Consider the following 18830-nt stretch of genomic DNA (forward strand, 5'->3'; position numbering starts at 1 on the left):
AATATGTGTTTATGGAGGATTAGTAAAGTCACTTTAAAAAAATGAAAAACACCAAAATAGTGAGTAGGTTTTGCTGTCAAAGGAGAGAAAATGAGAGAAAATGAGCCATCTTGGTTAGCATTATTTACTTTCATCAAGATGGCATTGTACCCCTAGCTGGGGGCAAGTTAGTGATGAAGTCTAACATTACTATCACTGGGGAGTAAGAAAAGTTTCAACAAACCTATTGGACAACCTCATCCACCCTTGTCCCAGGTACACACTTGGCATAATTGTACCAGTATCATATTGAAATTTGGGTCATCAGAAGTCACAGGCAACAATATATGTAAGATCTTGAGCAGGTCTCTATAGCCTTGCTCATACTCATGAGCATCATACTCATGGGAACAAACATGTAAGAGTCCATCAAATATTGCCCCTCCCTGAGGTACTGGTATTATATGTGTATGTTGTCGATCAACAAAATAAAATAGCTGCATTTGGGGACTGGTTGCTAAGAGCTTTATGATCTGTACAAAGGCCTATCAGTCACTAATAACTAGGTGTCCAAATTCATGTTTCAGCAACAGTATATTTGTTCCCAGATTGCAATGTCCGAGAGTGGAAGTAAAGATGAAGTTGAAGCAACTGGACAATAAGATTTCAGGGCACTGAGGTTAACAGAGGTTTCCAAACAGGCTGAAGGTGACCTTGGTTATTACGAACAAAGCAAAAAGTAAATTCTAAGCTAAACAGAACAAAAAGCTTTCAAATTATAACAACCTAGAAGAAAAAATCATAATTATATGAAAATAGAATGAAGTATATAGCTATCATCTACATCATTCTGGCTATAAGGAATTGTTTTCTTGATCTCAATGAATTTAATGTCAATAAACATTCAGATTCACTTGTTTTTAAACTTATAATTTGTATATTATCACAGTTTTGGAAAATAGTGAATATAAGTATCATTTTCAATGAGAATGGCAACAAAAATCTAAATATACACAAGAGGAAACTTAGAGAAATTCTAATTCACTAATGTAAGCATCCAAAAGTAAGATTAATTAGATTAATTTTTAAAAACTATTTTGGGAAAGAATTCTAGAAAAATAACACATATTATATGTATATACATAATCTTGGAGCCTTTCTTTACATTCTGCAGAAAGTAAATGGCAAAAAAGGAGGGGGCACAGGGAAGCATGCCAAAGTTAATAAACGTCAAACTCAAGTTATCTACTTCATTGTTCAAACATTGGTACAGTCTGCTACAGGCTGTATCTACCTATTGAAACTATAACTGTGACTTCAAATGCATTTCAATTTATTCAGGTTTAAAGCATGTTTCAATTTTTACCTGAAAGGCACAAGTAAAGATCCTGGATCTTCATTTCTTTGCCACTTGATATGTTCAATAGTTTTCATACCTTATACATATTTTAACAAAGCATACAATTATTAAAGTTCTGCTGAATGCCCTGAGAGCACACAGGCTCCAACAAATTTGCTTATGTCTCATTACTACTCCCTTAGGCAAGTGAGAAATTGAGTCTGATAAGATCTTTCCTTTTACCTGTAGCCAAAAATAAAATAAAATCAGTTATTTTAAATCTAATTATCATCTACAACTATTTACAATATTTCAAATGAACACTTTACAAAGATTTCTTTGTGTACTAACCCATTCTAAATAGGTTTATGCTACTTGAATACAAATATTTATTAAAGAACTGATAAAAGAGATCACTAATACAATTTTAGAATTAGATTATACAGAAAGTATGATACTGACTTCAAGACTGTATTGCACAATTGAATCTGCAAACAAGTGAGGCAAATTCCTTCAGAAAAGGAAATGAAAATGTGAAGCTAAGTCCAACAGTGATGATCCAAATTCTGACAATTTGTGAATGTGACCAAAAAACCTCTTTTACCAACATACTAATTCTATCTGTAAAAACAGGCCTACAGCTGCTTCTACTGCAGGTGAAAGACAAAGTCATTGATTGTGGTGGGAAAGGCAAAGCTTCTGCCCAGCCAAAATTAATGCATCTAGGACAGGAGCTCTCAATCTTTTTATCATGAATCCCTTTGGTAGTATAATGAAATGGACAGATCTTCCTCAGAACATTTTTTTAAAAATTCATAATTGAAGGAAACACTAAATTTTAATTAGATGCTAGTAAAGTAAATGATGTAATTTCCCCCCCATCCAAGTAAAAAGGAAACAAAAACATGCATCTGAAAAAAACATTTTAAGGTTCTAACTACCCAAGAATAAAAAGAGAAGACATTATGTGTAATCAAGGCCCGTACTCCACATGGAATATCACAATAAGGAAATGTTACTCCTGTAATTTTGAAATATATTTAGATATAAACAGTAACAATGCTTCCATAAGGTAAACCAGTACTGAATGTGGCATTACCTAACAATAACAACAACAACAACAACAAATTGAGATAGTATTTAAGTAAGTATTTAAGTAAGAATATCTGACACATGACAAAAAATAACTCAAAGGAGCCTGAGATCTGATGATTACACTTGAAATATTGTAATTAGCCAGAACACTCTTGTTGACCAGCCACTGCTATTAAAAGACAACCCGTTGACATAAAAGTGGAAAGAAAGTGACAAGAAGTAAATGGCAAGAAAGAAGCAAACAGACTTCTGCTTCCAGAAGCCAAGATGGTGGAATAAGAAGTAACTCGCTCTTACCCTCTCTTATCAACCTCTGAAAGCCCAGAAAATATCACCCCAGGAAAAACCCTGAAACTGCTGAACCAGAAGAAAGACAGGGTGCAGCAGTCCTGTAGCCTAGGTAGCTGGAGGGATTAATGGGAAAGGCCCCTCTTGCCTGGGGAAAGGGTAGCAGTATGGAACAGGAGGCATCCCAGCAAGCTAGCAGAAAGCCTCACCTCAACATACTAGGAGGAGATCCTGAAACCCAGGTGGTGGAGCAGGCAAACACCAACACCTGGATCCCCCAGTGTCTCAGTGAGGGCAGGGGAACCAGTGGAAACCAGCTTGGAAAACCATTAGGTGCCACAGCATTCTACAGCAACCAGCTCTCCCAGTGCCTCAGCAAAACTAAGGGAAACAGTGCTCCAGGGGGCCCCAGCAGATAAACATCCTGCAATATCCATCTGAAAGATGCTGAAGAAAGCAAAAGAAAGGAAAGGCCCGGGTGAGCAGGCAACATCCAGGGGCCATACTACCCAATCCTACCCCTAGAGTTCCAGTGTGGCCGATTCCAGCCCAACACCAGGTAAGCTTCCAGAAGCCTACAGCCTCCAACTGCCAACATCAGAGGACCCAGCACACAAAGCCAGTGACCAGGCCCAAAGCTCCCAACACAAGAAGGTTGGGTCAATGCCCTCTGCTCCCCAGCAGGAGAGATCAACCTCTTTAAAGTCCAGGAAATAAGCAAACATTGTGAGCAAAAAGAAACGTAAGATAGAATCATATTATCAGAACAGTGAAGATCAAGGCAGAAATTCTGAAGAGGACAACATTGTCAATAAACCCACATCTAGAACCTCTAAAGGGAATATGAACTGGTCTGAAGCCCAAAAACTCTTCTTAGAAGAGCTCAAGAAGAATTTGAAAAGTCAAATGAGAGAGGTAGAAGAAAAAATGGGAAAAGAAATGAGAGGTATTGAAGAAAGAGTCAATAGCTTGGAAAAAGGACAAAAATTAACTGTAGAAAACAAGTCCTTAAAAAACATAATTGGTCAACTGGAAAAAAAAGTACACAGAAGAAAACAAGTCCCTAAAAAATACAATTGGCCAAATGGGGAAGAAGGTCCAAAATCTAATAGAAGAAAATAATTTGTTAAAAACTAGAACTGGGCAAATGGAAGCTAATGACTCTATGAGAGAGCAAGAATCAGTCAAACAGAACAAAAATGAAAAAACAGATGAAAACATAAAACACCTCACTGGGAAAACAACCAACCTGGAAAACTGATCCAGGAGACAGAATTTAAAAATTATTGGTCTACCTGAAAATCACGATGAAAAAAAGAGACTGGACAGTATCTTTCAGGAAATTATAAAGGAAAACTGCCCTGAGGTCCTAGAACCAGAGGATAAAATAGCCATAGAAAGAATCTACCAATCACCTCCTGAAAGAGATCCAAAAATTGAAACGCCAAGGAATGTAGTAGCCAAATTCCAAAATTAACAGATCAGAAAGAAACAATTTAAATATCATGGAACCACAGTCAGGATTACACAGGACCTTGAAGCTTCTACATTAAAAGACTGTAAGGTGTGGAATATAATATTCTGTAAGGCAAAGGAGCTTGGATTACAACCAAGGATCAACTACCCAGGGAAAATGAGCATGATCTTTCAGGGGATGAGATGGATATTCAACAAAGTAGGGGACTTCCAAACCTTCCTGATAAAAAGACCAGAGCTCAGCAGAAAATTTGCTCTTCAAATACAAGACTCATGACAGACATAAAAAGGTAAACAGGACAGAAAGACACAACATGTTATTAATAAGGGCAAACCATTTATATCCCTACAAGGGAAGATGACACTTGTAACTCTTGAGAACTGTATTGTTATTACACCATATTAAAGAGGTATACATAAAGGGGGTGGATATAAGTTGACTTTGATGTAATGATAAAAAAAATCTAATCAAGTGGGTTAAATGGATCCAAGTAAGTAGAGTAATCTGGTCTAAATAAGAAAATGTACTAAGAGAAAAGGAAAGGAGGAGGCAGGAAAGGGTGAATTACATTACAGGAAAAGGAACAAAAACCTATTACAGCAGAGGGAAAGAAAGGAAGGAGATGAGCATTGTTTGAATCTTACTCTCATCAGATTTGACTCAAGAAGGAATAACATAATCAGTTGGGTGTAGAAATCTAACATGCCCTATAGGCAGTAGGAGGGAAAAGGGGAAAGAAAAGGGAGGGGGAAATAGAAGGGAGGGAAGAAGTAGTAAGGGTAAAGGGGAAGAAAAGGGAAGGGGCTAATAGAATGAGGTCCAACTGAGGGAGGTGGAGGTCAAAAGCAAAACACTAGTGGGGAGGGAAAAGGGGAAAGGAGAAAGAAAAGCATAAATGGGGGGGAATGATGGGAGAGAAAGACACATATAGTAATCATAACTGTGAATGTGAATAGGATGAGCTTTTCCATAAAATAGAAGCGGAGAGCAGAATGGATTAAAAACCATAATCCTACAATGTGTTGTTTACAGGAAACACATTTGAAAAAGAGTGACACATACAGGATAAAGGTAAAAGGCTGGAGCGGAATATATCATGCTTCAGCTGAAGTAAAAAAAGCAGGGGAGCAATCCTGATCTCAGACAAAGCAAAAGCATCTTATTAAAAGAGATAAGGAAGGAAACTACATCCTGCTAAAAGGCACCATGATAACGAAGTAACATCATTACTAAACATATATACACCAAATGGTATAGCACACAAATTCTTAGAAGAGAAGTTCATGGAGTTATAGGAAGAAATACACAGCAAAACTATACTAGTGGGGGACCTCAACTTCCCCCTCTTTGAACTAGATAAATCTAACCACAAAATAAACAAGAAAGAAGTTAAGGAGGTGAATAGAATATTAGAAAAGTTAGGTACAATAAACCTCTGGAGAAAACAGAATGGGGAGAGAAAGGAATATACTTTTTTCTCGGCAGTATGTGGCACATACACAAAATTTGACCATGCACTAGGGTATTAGAATAGGCAAAGAAGAAGCAAAGGTATCACTCTGCAGATGATATGATGATATACTCAGAGAATCCTAGAGAATCAAGTAAAAAACTACTTGAAACCTCACAATCCAATGAAGAAAGGCAGAAATATTAAATGCATCCCTTTCAGATCATGATGCAATAAAAATTATATGTAATAAAGGGCCATGGAAAGATAGATAAAAAAAAATTGGAAATGAAATAATCTAATCCTAAAAAATGATTGGGACCCAATCAATAACTTCATTCAAGAGAATGACAATAATGAGACAACATACCAAAACTTATGGGATGCAATGAAAGCAGTTCTTAGGGAACGTTTTATGTCTCTAAATGCTTACATGAATAAAAGAAAAAAAGAAAAGATCAGTGAATTGGGCATACAACTAAAAAAACTAGAAAAAGGACAAATTAATAATCTCCAATTAATTAGAAATACTGAAAATAAAAGGAGAAATTAAGAAAATTGAAATTAAGAAAACTATTGAACTAATAAACAAAACTAAAAGCTGGTTTTCTGAAAAAACCAATAAAATAGATAAATCTTTGGTTAATTTAATTAAAAAAAAAAGAAGAAAAGCAAATTACCAGTTATCAAAAATAAAAAGGGTGAAACCACTACCAAGGAAGAGGAAATTAAAACGATGATTAGGAACTCCTTTGCCCAACTATATGCCAATACATTTGACAATCTTAGTGAAATGGATAAATAGTTACAAAAATGTAAATTGCCCAGATTAACAGAAGAAGAAGAAGTAAAATACTTAAATAACCCCATCTCAGAAAAAGAAATTGAACAAGCCATTGATGAACTCTCTAGCAAAAAATCCCCAGGGCCAGATGGAATTACAAGCAATTTCTATCAAACATTTAAAGAACAGTTAATTACAACACTATATAGACTATTTGGGAAAATAGGTGAAGAAGAAGTCTTACCAAATACATTTTATGATACAAATATGGTGCTGATACCTAAACTGGGAAGAGTCAAAACACAGAAAGAAAATGATAGACCAATGTCTTAATGAATATAGATGCAAAAATTTTAAATAAAATATTAGCAAATAGATTACAGCAACTTATCACAAGAATAATACACTATGACCAGGTAGGATTTATACCAGGAATGCAGGGCTGGTTCAATATTAGGAAAACTGTCAACAGAATTGATCATATCAACAACAAAACTAATAGAATCCACATGATCATCTCAGTAGATGCATAAAAAGCTTTTGACAAAATACAACACCCATTTCTATTAAAAAATACTAGAAAGCATAGGAATAAATGGAGTCTTCCTTAAAATAATAAATAGCATCTACCTAAAACCGTCAGCAAGCATCATATGTAATGCGGACAAGCTAGAAGCATTTTCAATATGATCAGGGGTGAAACAAGGACGTACATTATCACCACTGCTGTTCAATATCATGCTGGAAATGTTAGCTTTAGCAATAAGAAAAGAAAAAGAAATTGAAGGTATTAGAATAGGCAAAGAAGAAGCAAAGGTATCACTCTGCAGATGATATCATGATATACTTAGAGAATCCTAGAGAATCAAGTAAAAACTACTTGAAATAATAAACAAATTTAGCAAAGTTGTAGGCTTTAAAATAAATGCATATAAATCACTGGCATTTCTGTATATTACCAATAAAGACCAACAGCAAGAGATAGAAACAGAAATTACATTTAAAGTTATTGTAGACATTATAAAATATTTAGAGGAGTCTACCTCCTGAAACAAACCCAGGAACTATATGAACACAATTACAAAATACTTTTCACACAAATAAAGTCAGATCTAAATAACTGGAAAAACATCAGTTGCTCATGGGTAGGCCAAGCTAATATAATGAAAATGACAGTTCCAGCTAAGCTAACTTACTTATTCAGTGCCATACCAATCAAACTACCAAAAAATTATTTTACAGAATTAGAAAAAATAACAAGATTCATTTGGAATAACAAAAGGTCCAGAATATCAAAGGAACTAATGAAAAGAAATACAAGGGAAGGTGGCCTAGCCATTCCAGATCTTAAATTGTATTATAAAACAGCAATCATCAAAACTGCTTGGTACTGGCTAAGAAACAGAGTGGTGGATCAGTGGAATAGGTTAAGTATGCAAGACATAGTAGTCAATGATAAACTACTATTAGATAAACCCAAAGACCCCAGCTTCTGGGATAAGAATTCACTCTTTGACAAAAACTGCTAGGAAAACTGGAAAAGAGTATGGCAGAAACTGGGCATAGATCAAAATCTCACACCAAATACCAAAATAAAGTATCAAAATAGAGTCATGATTTAGATACAAAGGCTGAGATTGTAAGCAAACTGGGAGAGCAAGGAATAGTTTACCTGTCAGATTTATGGAGAACAGAAGAATTCATGACCAAACAGGAGATAGAGAACATTACAAAATGCAAAATGGATAACTTTGATTACAGTAAATTGAAAAGTTTTTGCACAAACAAAGCCAATGCAACCAAGATTAGAAGGAAAAGTAGAAAATTGGGAAAGAAGTTTTATAACCACTGTCTCTGATAAGGGCCTCATTTCTAAAATATATAGAGAATTAAATCAAATTTATAAAAATACAAGTCATTCCCCAATTGATAAATGGTCAAAGGATAGGAACAGGCAATTCTCAGATGAAGAAATTAAAGCCATCTATAATCTTATGAAAAAATGCTATAATTTACTACTGATCAGAGAAATGCAAATCAAAACAACTCTGAGGTACCACATCACACCTGTCAGATTGGATAACATGACAAAACAGGAAAATGATAAATGTTGGAGAAGATGTGGGAAAATTGGAACACCAACACATTTTTGGTGGAGTTGTGAAATGATCCAACCATTTTAGAGAGCAATTTGGAACTATGCCCCAAAGGGCTATAAAAATGTGCATACCCTTTGACCCAGCAATAGCACTTCTAGGGCTATATCCCAAAGATATCATACAAATGGGAAAAGGACCCAGATGTACAAAAATATTTATAGCAGCTTTTTTGGTGGTGGCAAAGAATTGGAAATTGAGAGGATGTCCATCAATTGAGGAATGGCTGAACAAGTTGTGGTATATGAATGTAATGGAATACTATTGTGCTATAAGAAATGATGAACAGGCTGACTTCAGAAAAACCTGGAAAGACTTGTATGGTCTGATGCTGAGTGAAGTGAGCAGAACCAGGAGTACACAGTAACAGCCAAGTTGTAGGATGACTGACTTTGATAGAGTTAACCCTTCTCAGCAATACAAGGATCTAAGACATCTCCAAAGGCCTCAGGATGGAAAATGCTATCCACATACAAAGAAAGAACTATGGAGATTGAATGCAGATTGAAGCATATTATTTGCAACTTTTTTTTCCTTCAGTTGTGTTTTGTTTCCTCTTTCTCGTGGTTCCTCCTATTGGTTCTAATTTTTTTCTTCTTTTTCTGTGTGATGTGTTCATTTTATTTAATAATATCCATGCCATGTTATTACCATGGAATGTAAATTCATTTTAAACATTAGAATTCCACAAGTGTAACAAAGCATTACTTAAATATGTCAATATTTGTGTAAGGAGAATGCTGCCCATAATATGAAACCATCAAATCTAAAGGACAGTAATGTATTTTTCAGTTGGACATGACTCTTACAGAGAAAACACAATACTGCACATTTTAAGAGTCCTCTTTACTGCTGAACAAGCATTTCAAATCCATATAAACAGACGGCATTTAAAAAACAATTTCAATTTGGTAGCAGCAAAAATATTACTAAGACATACCATTTGTTATGCTCATCTTTTACTAACTTTATAATAAATACTACTGTGTTAAGCAGCCTGGTTAACAACTGTTCAAGGCTCATCTTAAATACAAACAAGTTGTCTATGGTGAAGTTAGGGAAGAAAACTCTTGCTACAATATTTTATTTCATGTTTTTCTTAACAGATGTTCTGTTGGCCCCGGTCACAGCCAGGCAGCCATAGACACTGAAGTTTCCACCATTCTACAAGATTAGAAGGAATTGTTTCCTGAATTGTGTTAAAGCAGCTTCCCATATTATATCCCAAAATATGTCCCATCTTAAAGCAACAGGAGCTACATGAGTCTTGGCCCTGTAATTTTTTAGTCATTAATTTTTGAGACTGGAGGAATATGAAAATAATTTATCACCCAAGTAAGCTTCAATGACCAGTTCCTTTTGTACTAACTTAGCTCTCCTAATTAACTCTGGGATACCAATCAATGTACCTTGATTCACCTGGGAAACTAAAGATTCCATGAAAAAAAAATCCAATCTTTAAAATATCATGATTGGTTGTGTCTGACATGTGCTGCTTTTTAGAACCACATATCCCTGAATGATTTATTTTTAAACATAAAACAAATAAGCTCTATGTGAGGTATGTAGCTCTAAAATATCAGCATGAAGACAGCATTTTTCCTCCTAAGGTTTGGGTTTTGCCCAGTATTCCCAATACATGGAGTACAACATACCAACAATCATTGCTCCCACACGCATGTGAATCAGGTGGACAGACATTTTAGTATACCCTCTTCTCTTAAGTTTGTATAATCCATATGCAACAATAGCTGCAAAGACTGCTATTCCAATTGGGACAAATGGTGCCTCTTTAGCTTTTTGAGCAAGTTTTGATCCCAAAGTCTCATCAAAAGTGGAGAGGTAAACATCACTGTCTGCTGACATTGTAGCTGGTTGAAGAGCCTTCAGAACAAGATAAAGCAAAACCACCTTCCACAAGCAGCCAGCCACTTCTGCTTCAACTCCAACCTTCCCATCCACTTCAACTGTTCTAATTTTTACTTACAACATTAATAATATGAAAATGTTTAATAGGAATGTATATATATATAGCTTATATCAGATTGTGCACCATCTTAGAGAGGGAGGTGGGGTGGCAGGGGGAGAAAAATTTAAATCTCAAAAGTCTATGGAAGTGATTGTTGATAATTCAAAATAAATTAATTTTTAAAAAAAGAAAACAAACAGTTATAACCATGGGCAGTAGAAGTGGTAGTAAAAGTGAGAAGGAACAGCAGAAATTAGGAGAGACAGTGATAATGAGACAATGAAAACAGCAAAGAGACAGAAGAAAACAAGTATATCTTGGAAGTCTAGGGGCAAACAATTCTATATACCTTGGAATCCCCACAATATATTGTCCCACACTTGAAAACACACTAACCATAGGACAGCTTTATAGCCTCTTGAGGGTACACAGTTAAGTTCCTACCTTTTAGGCAATCTTATTTGGGCAGCACAACAGGACCCATTTAATAAATTACCACAATAAGGGTTTCATATTCATACTCTCTCATCTTTACAAAAAAGGAAGGGAGGTGCCTTCTTATATTGCTTCTTTGGGGCCAACTTTGGTCACTGTAACTATGCTGAATTCAATGTTTTTTATTAAATAAATCTGTCTTTTGTTGTTTTTTTTTTTAACTTCAAAATTTCCTTTAGTATTCCTTCCTCTTCTACTACTGTTCCAGGTTCACAATCTCCGTATCCTCCTAGACTCCTCACTATATTCCCCCCCCCAAATCCAGTAAATTGAAAAATCTTAGCATTTCTACTTTCACATCACCACCCTTTCTCTCAACTTACATGACTACCACCCTAGCTCAGGTCTTTATGACCTTTTACCTAACCTTTAGCAGAAGCCTTCCAATTGGTTATCCTGCCTCAAGTCTTTCTTTACTTTAGCCTAGATTCTACACAGCTGCCAAAGTGATTTTCCCAAAGCACGGGTCTAATCATACTACTGTCCTCCTCAACAAATTTTAGTAGGTCCCGATTTTCTTCAGGATCACATATAAAGTCCTCTATTTGACATATAAAGCTCTTCACAACCTACCAGTTTTCTCATACTTTATACCTCTCCATATATTTTACTCTCTAGCAAAAGTTAATATAATTCCAAAGGGTGATCAGTTTATTCTGTACTCAGTAGTAAAATTCAGCCCATCATTCTACTAATCATTATGTAATGAAGGTATTTCAACTGATTTTAGAGAAATTTAGTGTTTCACTCAATTATACTTGCTTAAAATGTACAAAAAAACTCCCAACTTTAAAATAATGCAATATCTTTTTATAAAAAGGTGACACTGACTCACTTTCAATATAGTAGCTATATTGTGCTTTGTGTCCATTAGTAGTGATGGATTCCTCTACAAATCCTACTCTTCATGACACAGAGGTGACACTAGGTTCTCAAATTATATGCCAGTGAAGTGTTAGTTCTGAAAGTCTGATCCTGCAGGCATGGTTTAGAGGACGGCTTCTTAACCTTTTTCCATTTGTGACCCTTTTTCGTGTTTTGGCAGCATTTGTTGGTGTTATGTGGCCTGAGAACATGCACAGTGCAAAGTATCCATACTTTGTGTTCAAAACCAAGACTGCAGTAAAGTGGCTTGATGCAACACAGGCAAGGGCTGCCAGAAACACCTCGGATTCATTTCACATTTGATTTAATTAATTTTTGGTCGTTGTGCATTCTGAAACCTTTCACTGTTGCCAAATTTTTCGTGACCCCACATGGAGTGGCAATCCACGGCGTAAGAAGCACTTGTTTAGAGAATGACCCCTGGATGAGCCCAAATCTGCTTTTCCAAAAGTCAGCCTAACTAACCAAAGAGGGAACTCACCAGCAGGCTGGCCATGTATGGCAAATTCTTTGACTATGATAACCTATTAAATAAAAACAAACAAACAAAAACAAAATGGCCCTGAGAACTACGCAGCCCTACTTTTGTAGTGATGGTAGCAGAGTGTCTGAAAAGGGGAAAAGGGGTATAAGAATCACAGTTTTCAGACCATTTATAAATTTTAACATGGGTAATGGACCTATAAAAGTGAGATCCTTGCCCAATGACAAATAAGTGGACACGTTTCTGAGGGAGACAAATCATAGTAGTTTTTACATTTTCACTATAACAACCAGAAGGAAGATGGAAATTATACTTAAATTGAAGAGTGGTTCATAGGTACTCCTTGGAGAAGCAAAGAAAGGAATTGGTGGAGTTAGTTTTATTGCATAGCTGACGGTGACAAGAACTACTTAAAGGAATATTTGGTCAACTTGGTTTGAAGTATATATGATAAATACTTGTAAAAAGCCCCACCATGAACATGAAAATAACTTCAACTTAAGTACCTAAATTGGTTACAGAGGATGACAAGAAAGAGAAATTCTACACAGGACTTAGTTAAGACCCTTCAAATTAAATTGCTAGCATATAACTGATATAACTAATTCCCCAGGTATTTATATAACAAAAAGATATTTGGACTTTATAGATGGACTTCAAAAATCAAATAAGAGAGATTGAGGAAAAATTAGAAAAAAAATAAGAGTAATCCATGAAAATTAAGAAAATTATGAAAAGGAAGTCAATCAAGTGGAAATAGAGAATCAAAAATTTAAGGAAGAAAATAATTCCTTGAAAACCAGAATTGGACAAAGGGAAGCTAATAACATTCTAAGACACCAAGAAATCATAAAACAAAAACAAAACAATGACAAAACAGAAGAGAAAGTGAAACATCAAAAAAACCCAACTGATCTGGAGAACACACTGAGGAGAAATAATTTATAAAAATAGTTGGCCTACCTGGAAATTATAATAAAAAAGGAATTGATACAATATTACAAGAAATTATCAAGAAAATTTCCCCTGAAGTTGTAGAACAAGAAAGCAAAGCTGAAATAGAAAAAATCCACTGATCACCACCTGAAAGAGATCCCAGGAGGAAAACTTACAGGAATATCATAGCCAAGTTTCAAAGCTCCCAGGTTAAGAAGAAAATATTGGAAGCAATAAGAAAAAAAATTAAATAGCATAGAGCTGTTACAATAAGAATTACACAAGACCTACCAGCTACTACTATAGCTGTTGCTGCTGCTGCTGCTGCTACTACTACTACTACTACTACTACTACTACTATTACTACTACTGCTATTACTACTACTACAGTTGAAGGTCTTGGAATACTATATTCCACAAAGCAAAAGAGCTGGGGTTACAACTAATGGTTACTTACCTAGCAAAGTTAAGTATAACCCTGAATGAAAAAAAAATTACACACACACACACACACACACACACACACACACACACATTTAATAAGACTTTCAGGGTTGTTTGTTTTGTTTTGTTTTGTTTTTGACAACAACTCCAGAACTTAAGGGAAAATTCGACATATAACATTAAGGAGAAATACAAGGTAAACATTAAAGACCAATTATAAGGGATTTAATAAGTAAAAGTAAACTATTTTACTTTGTATATATGAAAATATTAGCAGTACTCTTATTACTGGCACCATTATTTGGGTAGTTTGAAAGAAAGGCATGGGCTGAGCTAAGTATGATGGGGTGATTCTAAAAAAATAAAACTGTGTAGGAGAGAGAAAAAGGAGTAATTATACAAATGAGGCATTAAAGGAAAAAATGATATAGAAGAAACTAGTAGGAGGTAGGATTGGTAATGCTGGAACCTTACTCTCATTGAAATAGGCTAAAGAGGAAACAACATATATATCTAGAAGAATATAAAAGTCTTCTAAATTCAGAAAGAAATAAGAGAGCAAGGGGATAGGGTGGGGGAGAAAATAAGGAAGGAACTCTTGGAGAGTTGGGTAGGTTAAAGAACAGGAAGGCAAGGTAGCAGGTAGCAGTAAAGCAGAGGAGTGAGGAGGGATAAGGTAAATAGAGAGATAAGGATAGTGAGGAAAAATAGGAAAGAGGAAAATAAACGAGAAGTAATTATAGCTTAGAACGTGAATGGGATGAATTCACCCATAAAATAGAAACGGATAGCAGATTAAAAATTTGAATTCAACAATATGTTGCTTTCAAGAAACATAAAAATGAGAGATATACACAAATATAAAAGAAAAGGCAGGAGTAGAATCTGGCATGTAAAAAAAGCAGGGATAGTAATCATGATCTCAGACAAAGTTAAAATTATAATAGATTTAATCAAAAGTGAAAAATAGAGAAACTACACTATGTGTCAGCAATATTACTCAACATTGTTTTAGACCATTTAAAGTATCTAGACAGTATAAATTACCTTACTGTACATCTGCCAAAACAGATACAGGAACTATATGAACATAAATATAAAATACTTATTATACAAATAAACTCAGATATAAATAACCAAAGTAATGTTTGTTGTTCATGAGTAGGTAAAGCCAACATAATTTTTAAATGACAATGTTACCTAACCAATCTATTTATTCAATGTCATCCCAATTAAATTACTAAAAAAAATATTTTACTGAGTTATAAAAAATGATAACAAAGTTTATTTGGAAGAACAAAAGGTTAGGAACTTCAAAGAAACCAGGGGGAAGAAAAGATGTAAAGGAAGAAGATTCAGCAGTATCAGACCTTAAACTATATTATAAAGTGGGAGCATTGTTGAAGTATAAAAAGGATAATTTCTATTGGGTTGTAATATTGCTGTGGTCTAGGAAATGATGAGCTGGTTGATTTAGAAAAACACAGAAAGACTTGGACTCATGAAGGAAGATGCTATCCACCTTCAGAGAAATAAGAAGATAGGAGGAAATAAGTATGGTGTGGTCATATACATAAACATACATACATACAAAAATATATATATATATATGTATATGTATATGTATATGTATATGTATATGTATATGTATATGTATATGTATATGTATATGTATGTATGTGTATATCTATATATCTATATCAAGGCTTAATTGTAGGTTTCTTGGAGCAGGGTACAGGGAGGGGAAAAAAAGTAAAGTAAAAAGTGCACAGCAGAGTACAAAAGAAAACCAAGGAAGCAAAGAAAAGCTGGGCAGCTTAGAAAACAATGTGTAGTATTTACTATATGGGTTTTGTTGAAATGGAAATTTATTGTTTTATACTGAATCATCTCTTATGGTCTGCTGTGTACATGACAATTTTTTTTTCTCTTTTGTCATTTTGTATTTAAAATAAAAAAAATTTACCAAAAAAAAGTGCTTTAGTCAGCAAACAATTCACTTGTCAAGCAGAAATCATAGTCAAAAGCACATTCAAAACTAAATTCATTATATTTTCCCCAAAACTCTGCCCACTTTCAAATTTCCTTATTACTATCAAGGGCATAACCATTCTCCCAATTTTCTCAGGCTCATAACCTGTATTACCACCCTTGACTTCTTACTATCTCTTATCTCTTATCAATATCCAATCTACTGCCAAGGCCTGTCAATTTTCCCCTTCTCCCCTCTGACACAGAAACCACCCTGGTGTAGGCCTTCATCTCCTTCACCTCCTCATCACCTGCTGGTTGGTCCTCCTGCCACAGTCTTCCTTCACTTCAGTCCATTCTCCACTCAGCTGTCAAAGTGATTTTCCTAAAGTGCAGGTGTAACCATGTCAATACCTAACTGAATTCGGATGCCTCCCAGTCACCTCCAGGATCAAATATAAATCCTGTTTGTCACTGAAAGAATTTAAGAAAAAGAAAGGCAGTGAAACAGTTTATAATCTAATGACAGAAGGCAACATAAAAAATGAAGGTGAAAAAGGAAAAGGTAAGAGTACTACCAGAACACGATATTTTGTGGGATGGAAAGAGCTGCTGATATAAAATGGAGAGTTAACTGCAAAGTTCTGAAACTTCTATAAAAGATGCTGCTAGGTGGTTCAGTGGACAGAGTGCTGGACCTGGAGTTAGGAAGACACGAGTTCAAATCCAACCTCAGATACTTATTAGCTGTGTGATCCTGGGCAAGTCATTTAACCTTCGTTTGCCTTAATCCACTGTTGAAGGAAATTACAAACTACTCTAATATCTTTGCCAAGAATACCATTGGGGGCAGCTAAATGTTGCAGTGGATAGGACTCTGGGCCTGGAGTCAGGAAGACTCAGTATCTTCTTGAGTTTAATTCTGGCCTTAGACACTTACTAGCTGGGTGACCCTGGGCAAGTCACTTAACCTCATTTGCCTTAGTTTCCTCATCTATAAATGAGCTGGTGAAGGAAATGGCAAACCACTCCAGTATTTTTGCCAAGAAAATCCCAAATGAAGAGTTTAACACCACTGAAAAATGATTGAACAACAACAATAAACTAGGAGGAGTTTATTGCTCTACCTTCCAGCCCTCCAATCAGATGACAGAGATAATTGAGGGAGCTGAGAAGGTATTAAAAATCAAAAATTGAGTTGATCTGAAAGGTGATGAAATTTTAGGTGTTCAGCTTATCAGGGGATGGGAGTGGGTATGATATTGTGTGGAGTAGAAAGCAAGCAGAGCTGCTGACAGAAATAGAGAAGAAATCCTTACAGTAAGTTAGAAATAACACTAAATAGAATAAAGATTTTGAAAGAAGACAGACTAGAGCAAGTACATATAAAAAACAACATGAAAGGTTACTGATTTGTGAGGGCATTATGGGATTGATTCAGGAATTACTTGAAGAACAGAAAGATAAAAAAGGAGTAAAAAAATTTATTTAATATCTCCAAAAAAGTGACTGCTGGGCATCATTGTCTACTTTCCTATCTATACAAAATGTCTGAGAGAATCATCTACATATAAACCCATTTTCGAAAGCAATATTCTAAAACAGACCATAAACTTTACAACTCTGTAACTAAAAGATGTAGAGAATACAAGATCCCATTGTGCTCACTCTTTGTTGATTATTAAAAAGCATTTGATTCAGTAGGAAAAAGAAGACGCCTTAAAGGATCTTTTCCAATAAACTGCCTCCCATCCATTCATCAAAGTTACTCAAGATTCTGTGAAAGATATAACTACCTCTCTTCAATAACTACGATCATAAACATTTAGGTGAGGCATAAAACAAGATGTATACTTGCAAAGGTGTTCATCACTGTGATAGAGGAGTCCTAGTACAAGGCTGAAGCTGAAGAGAGATTCCTTGTGGATAGTGAGATGCTCCTGGTCCCCTGGTCACTGGTTTCATATGACTGCAGGAGATCTTCTGACCCTAGATTCTAGTCCATATGTTAAAAGTTATTCCCTTATAATTGGGTTGCTTGTGTTTTAGCCACTACTCAGCTGAACTCAAAAATTTTTAAATAGTAACAATCAGGCATTAGGAAGTTTCTATTACTTTTTGAGGTAAAGACTATCTAACAGAACACAATTCAATGAGGAAAAATGTTCTCCATATAAACTCCTTATAACATGCATGAAACTTTCACAGGAATCCTAGTCAGAAAACTTGTCAAACACTAAGGTTATACAATTATTACACACATATTTTTATCCATTCATATAGAATTGGCTCTTTCCTATTACAATAGCCATTCTTTGGTCTAATGGGCCACAAAACTCTATTGACCCCAAAATAAAAGGTCCTAGTGTCCCTTTTCCATTTAAAACTATTTTCGACAGTTTTATATGAAAAACTGCTTGAAGGCCTGTATTTCTAAAATGATGTATTATATCATTAATATGTTTCTCAACTATTTCTATATTGTTATAAAGCATGTGCCACTCAATAAACCCTTTTTAAAAAATGTATTTGAACATATTTTTCAACTTTGCAAGATGCAGGTCATCTGTGGCAACAGTGTGCTACCAATGTTAAAATCAAGTATTTTGCCAGTAAGACTCAGAGGACAAATCAGTACAGAACTGAGTTTTACTTAAATGCTTAATACCTAAAATTGCCACTAAAAGATATCTATGAAAACAAAAGAAAACTAAGAGCATTGATGTAAATATAAATGGTAATCTTAACTAGAGGGTAATGAGGGTAAATTTTTATCACTCATTTTAAATGATTCAAGTTCTTCTAGAGTCTTGCTAATAGGAGAGACACTTTGAGCAGAATTTTAAATCATTTAGGGGCTTGGATGAAATCAAGTTGACTAAAACTAAATTTTAATAAGAGGCAAGTTATGCTGTTTAGTAGGTGTAATCACCTAAGCCAGAGGTTCCCAAACTTATTTGGCCTATCACCCCATTTTCCCCCCCCAAAAAAATTACTCAGCACCCCCTTGGAAATCTACTTTCTTTAACCCTTTGACACTTTTTAAAAAAAATGTGTGTCAGATCAAAAAATAAAATT

The 18830-nt window shown here is 35.0% G+C and overlaps 1 protein-coding gene and 1 pseudogene across 4 annotated transcripts in view; both read right to left on the reverse strand.

Annotated features, from left to right (window-relative positions):
* The window catches only part of DPH6 (diphthamine biosynthesis 6), a 470106-nt gene that overhangs the window by 321945 nt on the left and 129331 nt on the right, over window positions 1–18830 (reverse strand). The window lies entirely within an intron of this gene.
* LOC110213706 (HIG1 domain family member 1A, mitochondrial pseudogene) lies at window positions 10162–10434 on the reverse strand (annotated as a pseudogene).

This window comes from Phascolarctos cinereus, unplaced genomic scaffold (genome assembly GCF_003287225.1).
Source record: "Phascolarctos cinereus isolate Bilbo 61053 unplaced genomic scaffold, phaCin_HiC Scaffold_3;HRSCAF=262, whole genome shotgun sequence".
Taxonomy (NCBI): domain Eukaryota; kingdom Metazoa; phylum Chordata; class Mammalia; order Diprotodontia; family Phascolarctidae; genus Phascolarctos; species Phascolarctos cinereus.